Genomic DNA, 20608 nt, shown 5'->3' with positions numbered 1-20608 from the left:
TACTCCCAACTAGAAGTATAGAGTGTTTATGGCAATGAGAACACCACTGGCCAGTAAGAAAACTACATCAGGGCTCTTGTTAAGGGGTTTTTAAGCCCCACAGAGACGTTTAGACATATGCCCCAGGAAGTTTTAGACAGGTAAGAGATGAAAAGTGAGTTGAAGATATTTTCTCTTCTAGCCCTAAGCCAAGGTTAAGCCTAGAGATAATAAATAACAGTGAAGAACTAATGATCCCTGGCTACTTGTATTAAACTAATGCTTCCTCTAACTGTGTATGTATATTTTAATATGGTATTATATAGAACATTAACATTTTGCTAGTGTTGCATTGGTCTTTTTAAAAAGCAAGACTTCTTGGGACACCCGGGTGGCTCAGTTTGTTGAGAGCCAACTCTTGATTTCAGCTCAGGTCATGATCTCCTGGTTGTGTGATCCGGCCCTGCATGGGGCTCCACACAGAGCATGGAGCCTGCTTGAGATTCTCTCTCTCTTTCTCTCTCTATCCCTCCCCCACTTGCTTCACGTGCACATGCTCTCTCTCTCTCAACATAAATAAATTAAAAAAAAAAAAAAAGCAAGGCTTCTCAGGGAGCCCGACTGGTTCAGTCAGTAGAGTGTGCAACTCTTGGTCTTGGGGTTACGAGTTCAAGCTCCACGTTGGGTGTAGAGATTATTTAAAAATAAAATCTTTAAAAAATAAAAAGTAAAAAGCAAGGCTTCTCTATTCACTGAGCACACCTTCTGCTAAGCTTGTGAATCATCCGCCATTTGACAGATATTCACTGAGTGTCTAATGGGAGCCAGGCCCTACGCCTATGGGTAGCTGGAGATGATCAAAGTAAACAGGGCCCCTCCCTCATGGATTTTATAGCCTAGCAAGAGAGGCAAACATTCGATGCAAATTTACATAATTAAATGCTAAAAAGGACAAGTCCAACAATGTGCAATTCGGTGTGAGAAGAATATGAGAAGTATGAGCCTAAAATCAAGCACTAAAATATCACTCATTCAGAACACGAATCCCAAAACTCCAAAGCATGAACATCAAGAATTAGAATTCTTGGGGCACCTGGGTGGCTCAGTTGGTTAAGCCTCTGACTCTCCATCTTGGTTCAGGGCATGATCTCACAGTTTGTGGGTTCAAGCCCCATGTCGGGCTCTGTGCTGACAGCTCGGAGCCTGGAGCCTGGTTCGGATTCTGTGTCTCCCTCTCTCTCTGTCCCTCCCCTCCTCTAATGAATAAATAAACATTAAAAAAAAGAATTAGAATCCTACTCACATTTCTGAATTCAACAGATTTAATTCTTTTTAGTATCCTTCATGAACAGGATATAACATAGACACCATCCTTGTTCTCAACAAGCTTGCACTCTAAGTAGGGGGACAGATACCCCTACTGTGGTAATGACCTATTGTGGTTCTGCTTTTAGCTGACCGTCACTGAGCGCTTATAATGGGCCTGGCAAGAGGCAAGCACTGACTTACATTATCTCAGTTAAACTCCACACCTACAACCCCATTATATTGACACAGCATTATCCCCACTTTTCATATGGAGAAACTGAGTCACAGGTTGGTGAAGCAACTTACTCAAGGTCACACAACTTGTAAGCGGTGGGTTGGGGATCTGAGCCCAGCTACCAGGCCACTGCTGCCAATCAGAATGGGGGGGCCTCTATTTGAACCTGCTTTAGACATGGCTATTGGTTAGGAATTTGGAAACGTCATACTACGGAAGTGTTGGGAATGGCCAAAATTCCAAGCAGAAGCTCCCAGAATTCAGAGGGGCTCCGGCATAAAAAGAGAATCCTCCCATTCCCCGATGTTGGGGTTCATCTAGTACACCTGCTCATTGTTCAGTTGCGTCACCATCTGGCCTGCTCTGGCAGTGTGGACAAGCAGGGAGTAGTGAGTTACGCAGCCTAAAGTGTTGGAGGGGCAAAAGTCTCATGGAGATGGCTGGTCGGCTGGGCAGGTGGCAGGCTTTGCTCCAGGATGGCGGGAAGAGAGCGGCCACCAAACACATGTAGCCCCTGGAGATGGGCCCGGAAAAGGAGAGAACCATAGGAAGCACTGGGAAGGAGGGCAGAGATAGAGGTGACACCCCTGGGTTGGGACCCTCGAGAGTCCCATTTGCCAGTGACCACTGGCTGGCCCCAGGCAGCCATTGTGCTTCCCCAGACCTTGTTCCAGATGGTCCCACTGTTTCCACAGGACGGTGTTTCCAAACTCCTGACCAATAGCCTACGATGAGGAACTAGAATCAAGAGGTATGACCTTGCTCAAGGTCACATGGCTAAGATGTGAGGGGCCTGGATGCAAATCCTGGCTCTCTGCCCCAGCTGCCGCAGCCCTTCCCAGGCTCAAAGGCCCCGTCCCGCCACTGAGTCAGCGCCCCAGAGCAGAGGCCGGAATTAGGCACCGTCCCCTCACCCGGCCCAGCCTACCACTGAGCACTCAGCCGAACGGGTCTGTGACTGATGGATGCAACTATTTCCCTGAAAAATAATTAGAGCCAACTGGGCATCTGGAGCCTCAGCTGTTGGGGTAGCAAGGGCTGCCTCGGTTATTTCTGAAATAATTAATGACTGTGCTTGTCTAATCTCACTTGAGGTGTGAGGAGCAGGGGCGGGGGATGCTGCCTGTGCCCCATGAGGGACTTGGAGGGTTATTTTTATCAACTGGGCCTCAGAGCCTTTGCTGAGACAGCCCCTCCCTTCCAGCTGTGTGGGCTTCAAGATGGCACACAGTCAGCCTGCAGTTCTGGCCCAACCAGCCAGTGGCGTTAAGCCCCCGCAAAGGGACAACTCTAGACACCCTTTCCCTCATGCTCAGGCCCACAAACCCCCACAAAAGCACTTGTGCACTGTCCCTGGCCGCCTACACCCATGAGGTCACACTACGGGTCACCGTACAATTAGAGCCAGAGGCAGCCTGTATCCCCTTCCTTCCATAGTATCTCCCCCCACCCTGCTGTAACCCCACAGTGTCACCCCCCTTGATGTAACCCCACAGTGTCACCCTCCCTTGCTGTAACTCCACAGTGTCACCCCCCTCGATATAAACCCACAGTGTCACCGATGTAACCCCACAGTGTCACCCCCCTTGATATAACCCCACAGTGTCACCCTCCCTTGCTGTAACCGCACAGTGTCACCCCCTTACTGCAACCTCATAGTGTCCCCCTCTCATTGTAATTCTCCAGTGTCACCCTTCTTGATATAACCCCACAGTGTCACCCCCCCTCAATGTAACCCCACAGTGTCACCCTCCCTTGCTGTAACCCCAGTGTCACCCCCCTCGATATAACCCCACAGTGTCACTCCCCCTTACTGCAACCTCACAATGTCACCCCTCTCTTGCTATAGCTCTACATTGCCACTCCCACTTGCTATAACCCCACAACGTCACCCCCTTACTGCAACCTCATAGTGTCCCCCTCTCATTGTAACTCTCCAGTGTCACCCTTCTTGATATAACCCCACAGCGTCACAGCCCCTTGCTGTAACCCCACTGTGCCAAAGGCCAGTGACTTAGCTGTCCTATCGACCACATGCCGGGCTGGCAGCTTCATTTCCCCCCACGGCGTCCTCATGGAGAGGAGCTTTGTCACCTCACCCCCATTTTGCAGACGGGGACACTGAGTCTTAGACAGGGTGAATCACCCCCCAGCATCCCATAGGTGGTGGGTGGTGGAAGTAAACTGGAAGACGGGGTCTGTCGGACCCTGGAGCTCTTACCCAGTAAATTAATCTGGGAGAGCCAGCAGGTCCGTGGAAGCCAGGCTGGCTGGAAAGCCCGCTGGGACTAGCCATTTGAGACTCAGCCCAGCCCTTCACACTGTGAGAGCAAAGTGCCATAGGGATGTCACTGGGGAACAAAGTCACCAACTAACTCTTCCAGAAATGATGAAAATGTGACTCTCGGGGAGCCGGAACAGCTCTCCGGGGACTATGCACGTGGACAGCCCTGGGCAGCTGGAAGAAACTCTGCCCAAGAACCTCCTTGAGGGCGGAGGCTGACACAGCATCCCAGAACAGGGTCCCTCTGCTCCTCACCCTGCTTGTGTCTCCCTGTTCTGTTTCCTGAACACGCCCCCCCCCCAAAGTCCATTAACATAGGGGGAATGCATGTTTCTTATGCTGGGCAAGGGAGAGGGCCAAGCCTGCTGGGTTAAAAACAGAGAACCTGAAACTCCTGAGGACGAAGAAAGCAATGCGTGTCCTACTGGAATAGACTCAACCAGCAGAGAGAAGCCCTTCCCGCCGAGGCTCAGACAACCAGGAGTTTGCATGGAAATCTTCCAGACCAGACACCTCAGCTCAAAGTAAATTAAGCATTGTGACTAAAAAACAAAACAAGTCAAAGCAATGGCGATTTATTTTTTTAATTAGAAAAGCTATGCATGGTCATGCGTAAAAAAAAAAATTCTTTTTAATCCCTAAACAAATACATATGCATGTACGTGTGTATAGTGTTAGAGACCTCCGTGCCTTCCTCCCTTCCTTCCTTTCTCCCTTCCTTCCTTCCCTCCTCCCTCCCTCCCTCTCTCCCTCCAACCCTTCCTCCCTCTTCTTTCCCTCCTCCCTCCCTCCCTCCCTTTCTCCCTCCAACTCTTCCTCCCTCTTCTTTCTTTTCCTACAAAAAAAAAATTAATAATTCTTTATTGTTCTGGAACATAATTTTTCAATTTTTTAAAATTTTATTTATTTATTTTTAAGAGAGAGAACATGAGACAGCAAGAGGGGGAGGGACAGAGGGAGAAGGAGAGAGAGGATCTTAAGCCCTCTCAGCAGCATGGAGCCCCCCTCGGGGCTGGATCTCACGACCACGGTGAGATCAGGACCTGAGCCAAAATCAAGAGTCAGATGCGCCCCAGGCGCCCCCATACTTTTTCATTTAACCATGTATTATGGACACCTCTCCAATATATTTAGATCCGTGTATTCTTTTAATTAAAATGTTAATAACTGGGGCGCCTGGGTGGCTTAGTCGGTTGAGCGTCCGACTTCGGCTCAGGTCATGAACCTGCGGTTTGTGAGTTCGAGCCCCGCGTCAGGCTCTGTGCTGACAGCTCGGAGCCTGGAGCCTGCTTCGGATTCTGTGTCTCCCTTGCTCTCTGCCCCTCCCCTACTCGTGCTCTGTCTTTTTCTCTCTATCAAAAATAAATAAACATTAAAAAAATGTTTTTTAAATGTTAATAACTAAAAATTCCCCTTGGTCAAAATTCCAAACATACACAAGAGCATTCAAAGATGAGTTTCCCTCCCACCCCTCTCCTCCAGGCACCCGGTCGGCTCCCCAGAAGCCACCAGGGTTCACCTTTCTTGTGTGCCCGCCAGAGCAGAGCCATGTGAAGCCGGGATAGGCAAACGTGTCTAGGCAATATTGTCCCTCCCGTTTTATGTAACAATGTATTATTATGTGTACAAACCATATAATATATACAGTTCCGCGTCTTGCTTTTTTAACTTAATCCATGTCTAGAGGTCATTCCTATCCATATGCAACATTTTCATTCTTTGTTGTGGTCAAGGAGGGTCTGTGGTGAGAATGTGGACTGATGTACTCAGCCCTCTTCTCCCCGATGGACCTTTAGGTGGCTTCCAGCTTTTTGCTTTCTGCTGTGATGAAGAGTACGTCAGTGGGTCTCCTGCACACCCATCTTGAGGTGCTCTGCTTGACTTCCATCCGGCCGATTCCTAGAGGCGGAATGGCCGGGTCGAAAGGTGTGTCTGCTTTAAATTTTAATAAATCGTGCCAGATTATTTCCCCAAAGGTTGTGGCAGTTTGTGGGCCCACACTTATTTTTATTTTATGTTACTCTTATTATCTTATTAATTTCTGACATTTTTGCCAATCCGATGGGAGAAAATGGCATCTTCTGGTTCTGAATGTGTGTTCCCCTGACTTCTCTGTGAGGCTGAGTATCTTTTCATAAGCCTTTTGGCCATTTGCGGCCAACTTCTATGACTTGTCTGTGTTCTTAGCCTATTTTTCAGTGAGTGTTTTTGTCTTCTTCCTAGTTACTTCTTAGGTATCAATCCTTTGTTTTATGTAGAAGTATTTCCCCCTAATTTGTTATTTTGACTTTGTCTGTAGTATCATGTGCCGTAGAGAAAAGTTTATTTTTTGTGTGTATAGTCAAATCTGTCAAACTTGACAATATTTTAAGGAAAAGACATTTATTTTTGTCTTAAAAGATAAACATTGTAAATTTGGATAATGTAATTTCAGTGTGAATGCTGATTTTGCTTGCCTGCCAGATGCTTTACTGTTCTAGGTATTGTGAAAGGGAAAATAGCAGAAGTCAATTCATCAGATCTTTTTACACTGCTTTGTTTCAAATGAGGAGACTCCCCATCTCCAGATGATGATGGTGGCAGGGGTGGTGGTGATAAAAATCACCTACTCTGGGTCAGGTGCTATACTCTACCTTACCTCGTTTAATCCCTATGACAGCTTTTGGAAATAGGGTTTTTTCCTTAAAATTTTTTGTAATGTTTATTATTTATTTTTGAGAGAGAGACGGACAGACTGAGAGCAGGGGAGGGGCAGAGAGAGAGGGAGACACAGAATCCGAAGCAGGCTCCAGGCTCTGAGCTGACAGCACAGAGCCTGATGCGGGGCTTGAACTCATGAACCGCGAGATCATGACCTGAGCCGGAGTCGGATGCTTAACCAACTGAGCCACCCAGGCACTGCTTCCTTTTTTTATTGAAATTTAATTCATAGATCATAAACTTTACTCCTTTAAAGTGTACAACTCCCTGGGACTCCTGGGTGGCTCAGTGGGTTAAGCGGCTGACTTTAGCTCAGGTCATGATCTCGCGATCTGTGAGTTCGAGCCCCGCTTCAGGCTCTGTGCTGACAGCTCAGAGCCTGGAGCCTGCTTGGGATTCTGTGTCTCCCCGTCTCTCTGCCTCCCCCCTGCTTGCACTCTGTCTCTCAAAAATAATAAACATTAAAAAAAACTTTTTTAAGTGTACAATTCCCTGATTTTTAGTACATTCACAAAGGTGGATAACCATCACCAGTATTTAAGTCAAGAACACTTTTAACCCCAAAAAGAAACCTGTGGTAAGTATTGTTCTCATCTCCATTTTCCAGACAAGGAAACAGACTCAAGGAGGTGATATAACCTTGCCAAGACCACACGGCTAGGTCTGGATTTGAACTCAGCCTTACTGACTGTGTTGGCATCCTCTTGACTGAGATCTGCTAAGCTAGACCAGGGGTTGGCACACTTTTTCCCATAAAGAGCCAGATAGTAAATATTTTAGACTCTGTGAGTCACTCAGTGGGTAAGTGTTTTTTAAATTGAATTTAGGGCAAAACAAGGATAACTCCATATGAAGAAGCAATTTCTTTTTTCTAAAGATTGGGGTTTTTTTTTGCATAGACCTAAAATTTTTTTTAATGTTTATTTTTGAGAGACAGAGTACGAGAAGGGGAGGGGCAGAAAGAGGGAGGGAGACAGAATCTGAAGCAGGCTCCAGGCTCTGAGCTGTCAGCACGGAGCCTGAAGCGGGGCTTGAAATCAGGAACCGTGAGATCACTACCTGAGCTGAAGTCGGATGCTCAACTGAGTCGCCCAGGCGCCCTGAGGAAGCAAGTTCTAAATGTCTGACAGTGGGTCAAGATTTCGCAGACATATTCAAGTGGAGGGCAGCCAAGTAGGAAGAGCTTTAGAGAGTTGGATCCAGGATAGACCTAATGGAGCCAGATCAAAGTCAGGAGCAGCAAATGTCTGAGACATCTCCATCCCAGTAGCTCCCAAGCCGAAAAGCGACCACACCTGGCATATAGTAGGCCCTTCAGAGGGTGTGTTAGAAGGTCTAAAGTGTCCTGTGCTGCCCTGACATCTTTGAGCCTCAGAGGGCCTCAGAGACGGCTTCCCCTGCTCCAGATACGCCCCTCACCCAGCGGGAATGGCTCCCCACCCTGCTAGTTCCCCTATCCGTCGGGCCAGCTGCCCACCTGTCTTCAACCTAACTGAATTCAACTCCCCGCCAGCCTGAGGAATTATTCACACAAGCTAACCACATCCTCCCCAGGAAACCAGGTGTCACCCCTCCTTCTGGTTTACTACAAAGCGTACCTCCCACAGCCCCTGCTGGTTCACCCTGTCCCTGAGTGTGACACCCATGTGGCCTTGGGGGGCAGGCTGTGTCCTCCTCCAGGGCTAGGAGTATGTTGGATTAATAGCTTCCTGAGTTCATCTGTGCTGTGTCAGGGTCATGTGTGTTTAGCCATCTTGTACTGTTCAGGGCAGGGTTCCTCCCTCATCAAGCAGGTGAATAGGAGGCAATCAAAACAGAGGGCCTCTGTTGTCCTTTCCCATCAGCATCCACGTCAGTGACCTGGTTTTCCCTTGGGGCACCCCCTCCCCAAGCCTTGTGGTTCAGGTAGGACTGGCTTCGGCCATAACTCAGGCATATCCCACCCATTTTGCCTCAGTAGTTGCTTCACAGACAGATACGTGACCCGGCTTGATCCGCTGAGAGCCGCTTTCAAAACTTTTTTCTGGAACTATGGAGAAAGAGTCATTTTCTTTCTACTGAGGTAGCTAAACAGGGGAGACAGTCATCCGAAGTTGCTGGTGGCTGCTTTATTACACTCATGGAGAGCCTGTGTGAGAGTGAATCTGATAGAGTGGAAAACAGAGCCTGGATCCAGCTATACCTGAAGCGGTGCTAGTCTCAAAAGAGTCTTGACTAACAATACACTCAGTAAATACAAATCGAATGAATAAATGCATTCTCAGTGCTTGCTATACTCCTTGGCATATGGTAGGTCTTAATCTCTATTGAATGAAGTCTTCAATTGAAGAGAGAAGAAATCTTATCTATTGGAAACAGAGCCGGGACTGAGATAAAGAGCCTAAGATAGTGTGAAAAATTTGGGGTTGCACATTTTTCATGCACTCAAGCCACCCAGTGAAGCTGCCAAGAACCAGCAAGGACAGGTCTGGCCCAGGTGGGACCTCCCTGCATCAATATCCTGTATCTCTCGGTGGTCCTATTGCCTTGAATGGGTCAAACAAAAGGTATTTTTCCCCAGGTGTGCACAATGAAGTTGGACAACATCACCCACTTGGTCGAACATTTGGTCTCCAGTGAAATTAGCCATTGGTATATTACCAAAGCACAACAATGTCTGATTTCCCATACAGCTCTAGTGACCACAGTTATAATCTAAGCAGTGGCTGTTAACTTGGGTCCATAGACCCCCCCCCCCACCCCTAAGAGCTCCATGGACAGAATTCAGGCAGAACACGGACTTGAATAGGGGAAAATCACATCTGTGTTTTCACTATCTTCTATCTGAAAGTTAGCATCACTTCCGTTATGAATGAAGGCAATAAACCACATATTACTAGCAATTCCTGTGGCTTTGTCTCCAATAAAAAATCATGGATATTTTGGTATCATATTATGGTTATTGCAGATATCTGGAAATATTGCTCATGATCATCACGACTTTGGAATGAGGATAGTTATTAGACCAGCCGCCAGATACTTGTTATTTAATGTGTTAATAAAGAAGCACTTTTCTTGTGTCATGGTTTTAAGAAAATACATTGTGACAACTGTATTTCATTATAATTGGTTTCCTTTGCAACACTATATATTTTATTTTATGCGTTGAAAACATGTTCTGAGGAGGAGTCCATAGGTTTCACCAGATTGCCAAAGGGGCCACGGCACAGAAACCGGTTGGGAGCCCCTAAGCTAGCCCTTTTGTGTTATTACACCCTGAATCCAGTTTCCTCGCCTCGATGAACTTCAGTTAGTCCATCTCTAAGACAGGAAGATCAATGGCTATGTTACAAAATTATTGTAATGTTTAAGTGAAATACACATAGTGTCTAGCCTGCTACTTAACACGTAGGAGGAAATCTGCACGTTTCTTTCCTCATTTCAAGCGGTTCCCAGCTGGTCGTGTGGCGTGAAGCACGGAAATGTGATGACCAAGCTTCCTGGGTTCAAATCCCATGTCTGCCTTGATCTTAAATCTCTAAACAGATCTCGAAATCTGTTTCTTCATCCTTGAAATGGGGTCATTTCTTTCCAGCAGTGTAACAAGGGTGAAAGAGGGTATATATGTAAAATGCCCCACATAGTGCCTGGCGCAGAATAGGTTTCAAAAAACAGAAGCTGCTGTTATCAACAACCCCATCAACTTCTATATGAAAAAAAAAAAAAAAAAACTGGACAAGTTGTCCTTTCTTTGCCCCAGAACTATCCTCAGCCCACCCCTTAGTCCTGGTCAGACTCTTCCAGTGATGAGCAAGTGTCTGGGGATTTCTACTCCCCCGAGGTCATCCCATCCGGAAGAACTCTGGAGGCAGCCTGGGGCTGTCATCATGTATCATCAGATCAAAGGTGGTCAGGGCAGAAATGTCCTTCAGACTTCGTGTTACAGGAGCTCCTGGGTGGTTCAGTCGGCAGAGCAAATGCAACTCTTGATCTTGGGGTCATGAGTTTGCGCCCCACGTTGGGGGTGGAGCTTACTTAAAAAAACAAAAAAACAAAACAACTGCGTTCTAACTGGAAAAGCTGAGTCCGAAGGGGGTGAAGGGACTTCCTCCAAGGTTGTGAAGATTTCCCTCAGGAACACAGGTTAAGTTGCTGTCCCTTCTAGAAATTGTTTCATCTCCTCTCTGCGCCCTTCCTGCCTGAGAAAGAATGAGGGTGTCGGCCCTAGGCCTTTCAGGAAAGGGTGGGTGAAGAATAATGAGAAGTTAAGAGAAGCACTAACTCCTAAGCACTTAACCATGCCTGGCCTCGTGTTCCGAGCTGCAGAAGTCACCCCGCTCCTCCTCCCCTCCGACTACGACAGAGCTGACAGAGCTGTTACTGCCTCCGTCTCACCGAAGGGGAAGCCCCAGAGAGGGCTACGTATCTTGTCCAAGGTCACATAGCCAGTAAGTGGCAGGGCCAGGCTTTGAATCCAGAGCTGTCTGATTCTGTACCGCGTGCTCTTTCCATGCTGCCATCCCAGCGTCCCTTCTGCTTTTCACACTTATTAAGTGACATGGAGTCAGCACTGCCCCAGCCGGGGGCCCCCACTCCTGCAGCCCCTCCCTAGAACTGCACTGTGCCCTCCACCCGTATCCCACGGCCGCTGTCAAGAGTCCATACCGGCTGTGGCCCCTGCATACTCCACCTGGAACCCCGCTTCTAGAGGAACCCCTGGAGCTGAGCTGATCTGCTGCCCAACTGTGGGCACCACTCTCCCCCTTTCTGTAGATTACAGAGTTGCACGGACCTGCTAATTGTGTTTGCATTTGGGTTGATTTGTTTTTGTGCTGAACATGCGTCCACACCCCCCACCACAAAAGCAGATGGGCACGGTGTGCTTTCGAAAGAATCATAATTAAGGCAATTTAGCATCTTCCTCAGAGGACACTCTTCCTCCACGGAGGACATGTCTTTGGAGCTGCTTTAGAATGTCTGAAGTTTAATTCTGTGTCGCTGACAGCTGGTCCAATATGGGGGTTCTGGGAAGGGGGGGGAGGGAAAGCCTTTTTTTTTTTTTTTTTTTTTTTTTTTTTGCTTCTAGCCTGGGGCAGGAGGGGAGGAAACGTCAGGAGGGGGAGAGTACTTGCTTTGTGACTTTGAGAAAGTCTCTTTCCCTTTCTGAGCCTTCAGTTACCACGTTTGTTAAATAAATGAATAAATGAATAAATGAATAAAAAATAAACATAAAATAACTCAATGATAGTTGGAGAGGAGCCTTACAGATTCAGACTCCCTGGAGATGCTTGACCAGATTCACAGATGCTCCTGACTCAAGCCAGGCTGGGAAAGCTTTGGTTTAGAAGGATTCTTTGTTTTGGGGCACCTGGGTGGTTCAGTCGGTTAAGCGTCTGACTCTTGATTTCTGCTCAGGTCATGATCTCACGATTGGTGAGTTCAAGCCTCACGTTGGGCTCCGTGCTGACAGCACGGAGCCTGCTTTGGATTCTTTCTCTCCCTCTCTCTCTGCCCCTCCTCTGCTCTGTCTCTCAAAATAAATAGACTTTAAAAAAAAAAAAAAAGGTATTCTGCTTTACTGAAAGTGCTTTTTTTTTTTTTTTAAGTATTTGTGGGATTTTAGAGCCAGAAGTTACCTTAGTAACCTCTCTTACACAATGTGGAGCAGGAAGTTTGTCGATGTAAAGAAGCAGCTTGCTCGAAAGCCTCATATTCATTTTTTCCTCTTTTATTTAATATATTTATGTTACACATAAATGTATTTTATATATGTAAAGTCACATAAGTTACAAATGCCACCAATATATTATATGTAAGAGAGTACAAGATAAAAGGCTTTCGCACTCATGACATCCTCTCCCCGCCCAGCTGACCACTGTGAACAGCTTGGTGTGATTCCTTCCCGGCTGCTTTTCTGGCATTTACGTGCATTTTTATGGTTGCAAATATACACAAATGTAGTTTGAGGCACATGAATGGATCACACCACAGAGACTCTTCCATAACCTGCTTTTTTCACATAAGCTTTTTTCACCCAGAGAGTTTATCGTATCAATACACAGAGATCAAGTTGTTTTAAATTTTTTTTTAACATTTATTTATTTTTGAGACAGAACGTGAGCAGGGGAGGGGAAGAACGAGAAGGGGGACACAGAATCCAAAGCAGGTTCCAGGCTCTGAACTGTCATCCCAAAGCCCAACATGGGCTGCAAACCCAAGGACTGCAAGATCATGACCTGAGACGCTTAACCGACTGAGCCACCCAGTCGGCCCAGCCAAGTTTGTGGGGGGGTGGGGGTGGGAGAGAGAGCGAGCAAGTGAGTGAAGGACAGAGAGAGAGAGAGAGAGAGGAGCAGAGTTCACCTGAAGCGGGGCTCAAGCTCACCTGATGTGGGATTCAAACTCTCGAACTGTGAGATCAGGACCTGAGCTGAAGTCAGATGTTTAACCGACTGAGTCACCAGGCACCCAAGATCTATCAAGTTATTTTTAACTGTTTTATAGAAGCTCATCATGTAGATATAATATCATTGGTTTAACCAAAAGAAATGCAAAGGCATTTAGGTCATCTTTATTTTTTCCCCCACCATGATAAACACACATCCGTGTGAATGTGGGAGAGTTCTTTTGTAAGATGATATTTAGCAACGGCATTGTCAAAAGGCATGCTCACTTCGACTTTGGATGGTTGCTGTCAACTTGTTCCAAATAAGTTCCAAATAAGTCCCAGCCGTGCCTCCCCCAGGAGCCCCGCGTCCCCACACCCTCGCTGATGCTGGGTATGACTAACCTGTTCAGATTTCTCCAGCTGGAGGGGGGAAAATCGGCTCTAATTTCCCAAAATTGTCTTTTGGGAATGAAAGCTGATTTCTACACGGAATTTGGAGGCTCTTTATGTTTTGAAAGTTACACCTGAGGTTTTTACTTCTAAGTAATCTCTACACCAAAGTGGGGCTCAAACTCACGACCCGGAGATCAAGAGGCACAAGCTCCACGGACTGAGCCAGCCAGACGCTCCATGGGAACACCTGAGGTTTTAAAAGAATGCTTAGGAATCTCAGGTGTGTCTGTCAATTAATTATGCATGCCAGAAAGTTCCTTTGAATTTCAGAGACAGGGGAGCCACTCTGTGGAGGGAGCCCTCAGCAGGGCCTCACACAGTGCTGGCCGCTCTCTCTTGTCTCCTTAGTCTCGGTTCTGGAATAGCCATGTCTCACACCACACTCCATACCTTTCCTCACGCTTCCCTGTGAATTCTGATCGCATTTGTCCCCCTCAGTCTGTAAGAGGAGATGTTCTGAGTGCTAGCTCATAGCCGGAGAAATACTCAGGCTGAGTGGAGGGGCATGGGCCCCAGCCTCCCTTGGAATCGCTGCTCTGTCATTTATTAGCGGTGAGACCTTGGGCAGATTACTGCCGTCTCAATGCTGCTTCCCCACCTGTAAAGTGGGAATAAGAAAGTACAGACCTCGTGGATCAGTTGGGAGCTACTGTATGGAAAGTGCCCCTCATGACAGCGCCTGACATCCAGTAAGCCGCAGGCAGGTGGCTCTTTCCCACCCCCCAGCCCCAGGGAGACCTGGGGAGTTAGCTCAGCCCTCGCAGCCTCACACTGTCCATCCATAAAATGGGGATGATGATTCCCTTCTCAAAGGCTGTCGTGAAAGTTAAGGAGTTATTTAAGCACCTGCCTTGTGCCTCGTCACCAGCCTGGCCGCATCTGCTTCTCTGGCTTCAGCCACTTCTCTTATTGATTGAAATGTTCAGAGGAGTGCTGTCCTGGAATGCTCCGTTAGCTCAGAGGACAGGAATGACAAGCTTGTGGAGGACGGCAGGGCTGTCTGAGGGTGCTCTCTGTGTCCCTCCCGGAGTCTGCGATCGGTCCACTGGGAACCGAACGTGCCTCTTAGAAACAGCCCTAATTTTCCCTCCCCTCCCCTTCCCCACAGCTCCTGCCTGGTCTCTCCCTCTGCAGAAGCTCATCTTCATCCATCCTATGCACTAGTTCTGGAGTTTTCTCCACATATAAAGCAAATATGGGGTGAACCTTTCAATTCAACCATCGTCTGTTCAAATCCTTGATTTTTACTGAGCACTTCCTATGCCCCCAGCCCTCTGCTAGGTACTTTATAGGCGTCCCCTCATGTGCTCCTCACAACACAGGCAGATACTTTTGCTGTGTCCATTCTACAGATGAGCAAGGAAATAACCCATGTCAAGTCACAGAGCTGGTAAGTGAAGGAGCAGAATGTAAACACACTGAATCCCTCACCAGGGTCCTTGAAGGTAAGTGATAGCCTCGTTTTACATGATTTCATTCATTCAAGAAATACCTACCGTGCGCCTAGCTTGTGTTGGCATGGATCTAGGCCCAGGGGTAGAGTGGCAACCAGGATACACAACAGTGGAGGAAGTGGATGGAAAATAAAAATGTAACATCAGGTAAGTGTTAAGAAAAAATCGAGTACAACAGGGCGGGGGCTGGAGCACGAGCAAGAGGGGGTGCTGGGGAAGCCCTCCTGGAGAAGGAGCAGCTAGGGGAGAGTGACAAGAGAGAGACAGGAAACAGGGCTCGAGAGGTGATGGGTCCTGGCCCCAGGCACCTGGCAAGAACTAAGAGGCTGGGTGAACAGAGCTCGAATCCGGGTCCGTGCTCTTTTCTCCATTTCTCCCTGCCTCAGTTGTCCCAAAGAGATTCCTAAGACTGCCCAGAACCAGGTATCAAGTTAGACGCTTCCTCCTGGCCTCCTGGGGGGCAGAAACATCAAGACCCTTCTCAGATGGCTTTGTCCTGAGTTAAACGGACATACCAGAAAATCAATTCCTGGAGGGAGCGGCATACTCCCATTCACAAATCACAGATCCTTCCGGCTGAAAGGACTGATCAGAGCTAAGTTGAATATTACTTTTTTTTTTTTTTAAGGTTTGGGTTCTGTTGTTGTTGTTTATTAGTAATCGCTACACCCAACGTGGGGATCGAACTCATAACCCTGAGATCAAGAGTCACATGCTCTTCCGACTGAGCCAGCCAGGTGCCCTACTTGCTTTTTAAAAAATTTTTTAGGGGCGCCTGGGTGGCTCAGTCGGTTGAGCATCCGACTTCGGCTCAGGTCATGATCTCACAGTCTGTGAGTTCGAGCCCTGCATCGGGCTCCGTGCTGACAGTTCAGAGCCTGGAGCCTGTTTCGGATTCTGTGTCTCCCTCTCTCTCTGCCCCTCCCCCGTTCATGCTCTGTCTCTCTCTGTCTCAAAAATAAATAAATGTTAAAAAAAAATTTTTAAATAAAAAAATAAAAATAAAATAAAATAATTTTTTAACAGAACTGATGAGTGGATTTTGTGAAGATGATTCGTCTGGCCCCAGCTCCAGTCTTTGTGGGCCCTGCTGATGAAAATGTATCCTCCTCTTCACAAATGACCAACTCTCCTGCCCAGCCTCTCCACGTCTCAGAGAGCAGAGGGGTGAGAAGTGATGCCAGACCACAGACAGTCCCTCCCCAGAATCCACTTCCTCCCATGAAAGTACCTGCAGATCTGGTGGTGATGGAGGGGGTGAGGGGTGTTCATGGTCAGCGATCATTTCAAGAGCACCCAGCCGGCCAGGCGAAGCGCGAGGCATTTCCTTACCTTGTTCCGTTTTATCCTCACTATGACACAGTGCAGGCACCAACGTCCCCATTTTACAGACAAAACTGTGGCTCAGAGAAGAGCTCCACCTGCCCAAGTTTACCAGCCAGGGAGCGGCAAGAGCTAGAATGTTCCCCCAGGCCAAACCTCAAGCCCAGGCAGTGTTCTTCCTGATGCGTTGTCTCCGATCTATTTTCCACATCCTGCCTCTTTTATTCCCGCCCCCAACTCTGCAGAAAAGATATTATTCTCATTTTACAGGTGGATTAAGTGAATGAGTCTGTGGAGTTGTCCCTATTTTACAGATGAGGAATCTGAGGCTCAGGGAGGTAAAGTGTCAGAATTTGAACTCAGGCCCACGGACTTGCCACTGATCCCCAGCAGTGCCAGGAAGACAGTGGGAGAGGTTACAAGTGGGAGCAACCTGGAATATCAGACTCTGCCCACTTCCTTGGCTGGTTTAAATTTCTTTCGATTTCTACCACAGAATCTAAAACTTCTCAAGCTCCTGTAAGGAAAGATTCTTGCCTTGGGGGTCAGACCAAATGTCCCCTGGGAGCTGAACATCTCTGGTGCCGCTTAAACCCTTCACAGACCTGAACCAAGAGAGGCGCCTCCCTCCCTCCTTGGTGGCCACCAGGATTTATTAGTAATAAATAAATTACTAATTTATTACTACAGTACAGTATTAGGACAGCCCTGCTGTCCCCTTGGATTTCTAGTCCCTGGGCGAAGCAATCCAGCTTTTAATTAAATTCTCTGGTTAGAAGTCAAGCCTGAGGAAAACAGAGAAACCTCTCCTGTGGGACCTGTCTTCTCCCCGCTCAGAGGTTTAATGGTAGAGATAGTATCACTAGCCGCCCTTGGGACATCCATTCCCCACTGCTGGGGAATTTCCTGTTGGCTGCTTCCAGAGGAAATTGTGAAGGGAGGTGGGAGGATGTTATCAGGAGTCTCGGTGCTGTGTTCCAGTTAGGAGTGAGGGGGACCACGGGAGTGGAAGGCGGCAAAGGCAGGGCAGAAGAGTAGTGAGAGGCACTGAGATACGGGCTCAGGGACATCTGGGCACTTGTCCCCAAGGACAGCAGACACCTGATCAGATGTACCCCCCCTTCCTAGGTGACTCCCATTCTCCCCTGACCACATTCACACAAGGAACCATGGGAAGCTGGACAGAGCACTAAACTACGAGTCAGAAAGTACAAGGTCTAGTCCAGATCTGTTATCAACTCACTTTGTGACTAGTTGATCATAATCAGAGCAAAATGTGTTATGGGATTACAAGTTAAGTGTTATGTGAAACCCCACACATGAATGATCTTACTTAATTCTCACAATGTTATCCCCCTTTCTCATAGAAAATGGGGAACAGAGAGGTTAAGTGATTGACCCAAAGTCACATAGCTGGTCAGTGGTAGAGCTGAGATTCAAACCAGGTGGTCTGTCTACACAGCCCAAAGCTCCTGATCATCATCTCCAGTCAGTTCCTCCTTGTAAGTCTCATCTGTAAGTTGACAGGATCAATATACTTGAACTTCAAAGGCCCTTCCAGCTCTGACAATCTGTGCTGTGTTCAGCATTCAGTATATTGCCAGGCACTGGTCTGGGAACACAAAGATAAGAAAGGCTTCACCTCTGTCCTCAGGTTATAAACTCCTTGAGAGTAAAAATCACATCTTGATTATCCTTGCTGGCCCCGCACCACTTACCACAGCACTGTGCAAAGAGAAGGTGCTCAAAATATTTGTTCACGAGACACGTGATTCATGGTGAGAAGCAGGGCTTGTGGAGTTAGATATAACCGAAGTCCCAGCCCGTCACTATGCTTGCAAGAGAGAGTCACTTCAGTTCTGTGTCTGTTTCTTCATCTAATGGCAATACACAGTAGTCTTTCCTCACAGGGTTGTGGAGAGGGTAATGCATGTTAAGCACTTAGTATAGTGCTTGGCACATAAAAACTACTCAATAAATATTGCTTCCTTTCCTGGATGGATTCTCCATCCTTCCCTTTGCCCTTGTCACTAGCTGAAGGGCCCTCTTTGTTGTCCCCAGGCCAAAGCTGTGAATTAATCTCCATTGCTTAGAGCAGGCAGCAAACTTGGTCAGCCAACTTGGGAGTGGTGAGGAAGGAAGAAAGCAGGGAGAAAGTTGGGTTTCTGGTTCCCTGAAAAGCGCTCGTCTGGATTCTGATTCCCATGCAGTGCCTGATCCTCCCTGGTGCAGATGTCCCCTCTGTCTAGACAGATCTCCCCTGAAGAAATTACAAACCACAGACTGTCTGATGACAAAGCTTGCCCCAGACGCTAGCCCCTGACACATGGTTCACTCAATCCTGTTCAAAAAAGGGCAAGCCTGGCTCCCACAGAGTCTCCCACCTCTCAAGCAGAGGAGACTCCACGGGAGCTGGGTGACTTCTTTCATTAATTTATCCATCCATCCATCCATCCATCCACCCATCCCTGAATGTCTAGGCATGGGACATACCTAGGTGAATAAGCCCTCCCCTTCCAAAACTCATAATGTTGGGAAGAGGGACACAACATAATCCTGAAAGGTATTGCATCCCAACTGCAATTATAGCCATAGGGAACACTCAGGGAGGGTTACCGTGTGCCGGGCACCGCACTGCATCCTTCACATGAGCCAACGGTCTCATGGAATTGAGGTAACTTGTCCAGGGCTGCACAGCTACTGAGCCGGGAAATCAGGATTTAAACTCAGTCTGATCACTGAGTCAACACTTCTAACACCCACTCTGCCATCGGACCTGCAAGGGGGGAGCACCACTTTTGTTCAAGAAGAATGGGAGGCAGCGGCACCTGGGTGGTTCAGTTGGCTGGGCGTCTGACTTTGGCTCAGGTCATGATCTCACCGTCTGTGGGTTCGAGTCCCGTGTCGGGCTCTGTGCTGACAGCTCAGAGCCTGGAGCCTACTTTGGACTTTGTGTGTGTCTCTCCCTGTACCCCTCCCCTGCTTGTTCTCTCTCTCTCTCTTTCAAAAATAAACATTAAAAAAGAGGAAGAAGAAGAAGAATGGGAGGGACTCTGCAGAGAAGACGTTTCAGAGCTGGGGCTTGAGGGGATGAGTCATGGTAAGTCAAGGAGGTATGTAAAATTCTGGAAACAAGAGGGATTCTGACCCACGGAAATGAGGATCAAAACTCTGCATGTGGAAGGAAAAGCATGAGGCAGGTTACAGAAGGCAGGACAGACAGACTGGGAACAGACTAGCAAGAGCTCAGAATGTCAGGACTGGGAGTCTTCAGGGGGGGTGGGAGGTGCTTGAGGTGTCCACAAGGAATCCACGTGTTTCGGAAAGCCCTCTCTAGTGCAGCATGGCCAACAGTTTGCAGGGGGCAGGAAGCTGTTCACGGAATTGCCGCAGGTTTTCTCAACGCAGGAGCAGGGATGGGGACTGTGGCAGAGTTGTTGATGACGCCCATCTGGGTATCAGAATTCAGGGTCGCAGAGGCTGCCAGTCTGCCGCTGTCCAACCATGCCACTCCCTGACTCCGCCCTTCCCTGGCTCCCCTGGCTCTCAGGATAGAGCCTGGGGCCCTTCACCTACCATTCAAAGCTCTTCAAAAGCTGTCTCCTTCCTGTCCCTCCAGTCTCATCCTGACCACTTCCAACTCTAGCAGTATCTACTGACGTGCAGTTTCCCTAACCAAATTCTTTTCGTAGAGTCTATGCCTTTACAAGCGCTGTTCTTCCCACCAGGAAACTTCTCTGCTCTCCTTCCCCCTTCTTTCTTCAGATGCCTGCTGCTCACCCTTCAGGCTCACTGCAGGGGTTGCCCTTCCCCCTCCAACCTCTCCCTTCTCCCATACAGTGCTGTGTGTAACGGCATGTGGGTTTTCTCTCCTGGACTGTAAGCTTCCTGAGAGTGGAGATTGAGTTTACTTAACACATCCGCTGGCCCAGGGTGAGGGCTGAGAGGCTGAAGGGAACTCTCCCCAATAGACCCAGCCTTTTCCTTTTTTAAAAAATTAAAAAAAAAATTAATTTATGTTTATTAATTTTTGAGAGAGAGAGAGACAGAGAGCAAGTGGAGGAGGGGCACAGAGAGGGAGACACAGAATCTGAAGCAGGCTCCAGGCTCCCAGCCATTAGCACAGAGCCCAACAAGGGGATGGAACTCAAGAACCGTGAGATCATGAGCCAAGCCGAAGTGGGACGCCTGATCGACTGAGCCGCGCAGGGGCCCCAACCCAGCCTTTCCCTTAAACCAACTTTTCCAAAGTCATTTACCATTAGGCTGCTTTTGTTGTTAAATGCTGTCGGTTTGTTAGAGCATGCTGAGATGTCCCACAAGATTTGCCTGTCTCTCTTCCCTCTGGGTCTCATCCCTGGTCAGGGCAACTTCTGGGGCTGCCGGGGGCTTTTCGTTGAGGACCCTCACCAGGTGTATTTACTCCGTGTGGATTTCCCGACTGTAGGACCTCAGGCTGGGACCCTGGCGGCAGCCCAGTTATTTCTGCTGTGTAGACAGGACCC

The sequence above is a fragment of the Leopardus geoffroyi genome, chromosome C1, assembly GCF_018350155.1.
Source record: "Leopardus geoffroyi isolate Oge1 chromosome C1, O.geoffroyi_Oge1_pat1.0, whole genome shotgun sequence".
NCBI lineage: Eukaryota > Metazoa > Chordata > Mammalia > Carnivora > Felidae > Leopardus > Leopardus geoffroyi.
Note: the sequence above shows the minus strand (reverse complement) of the source record.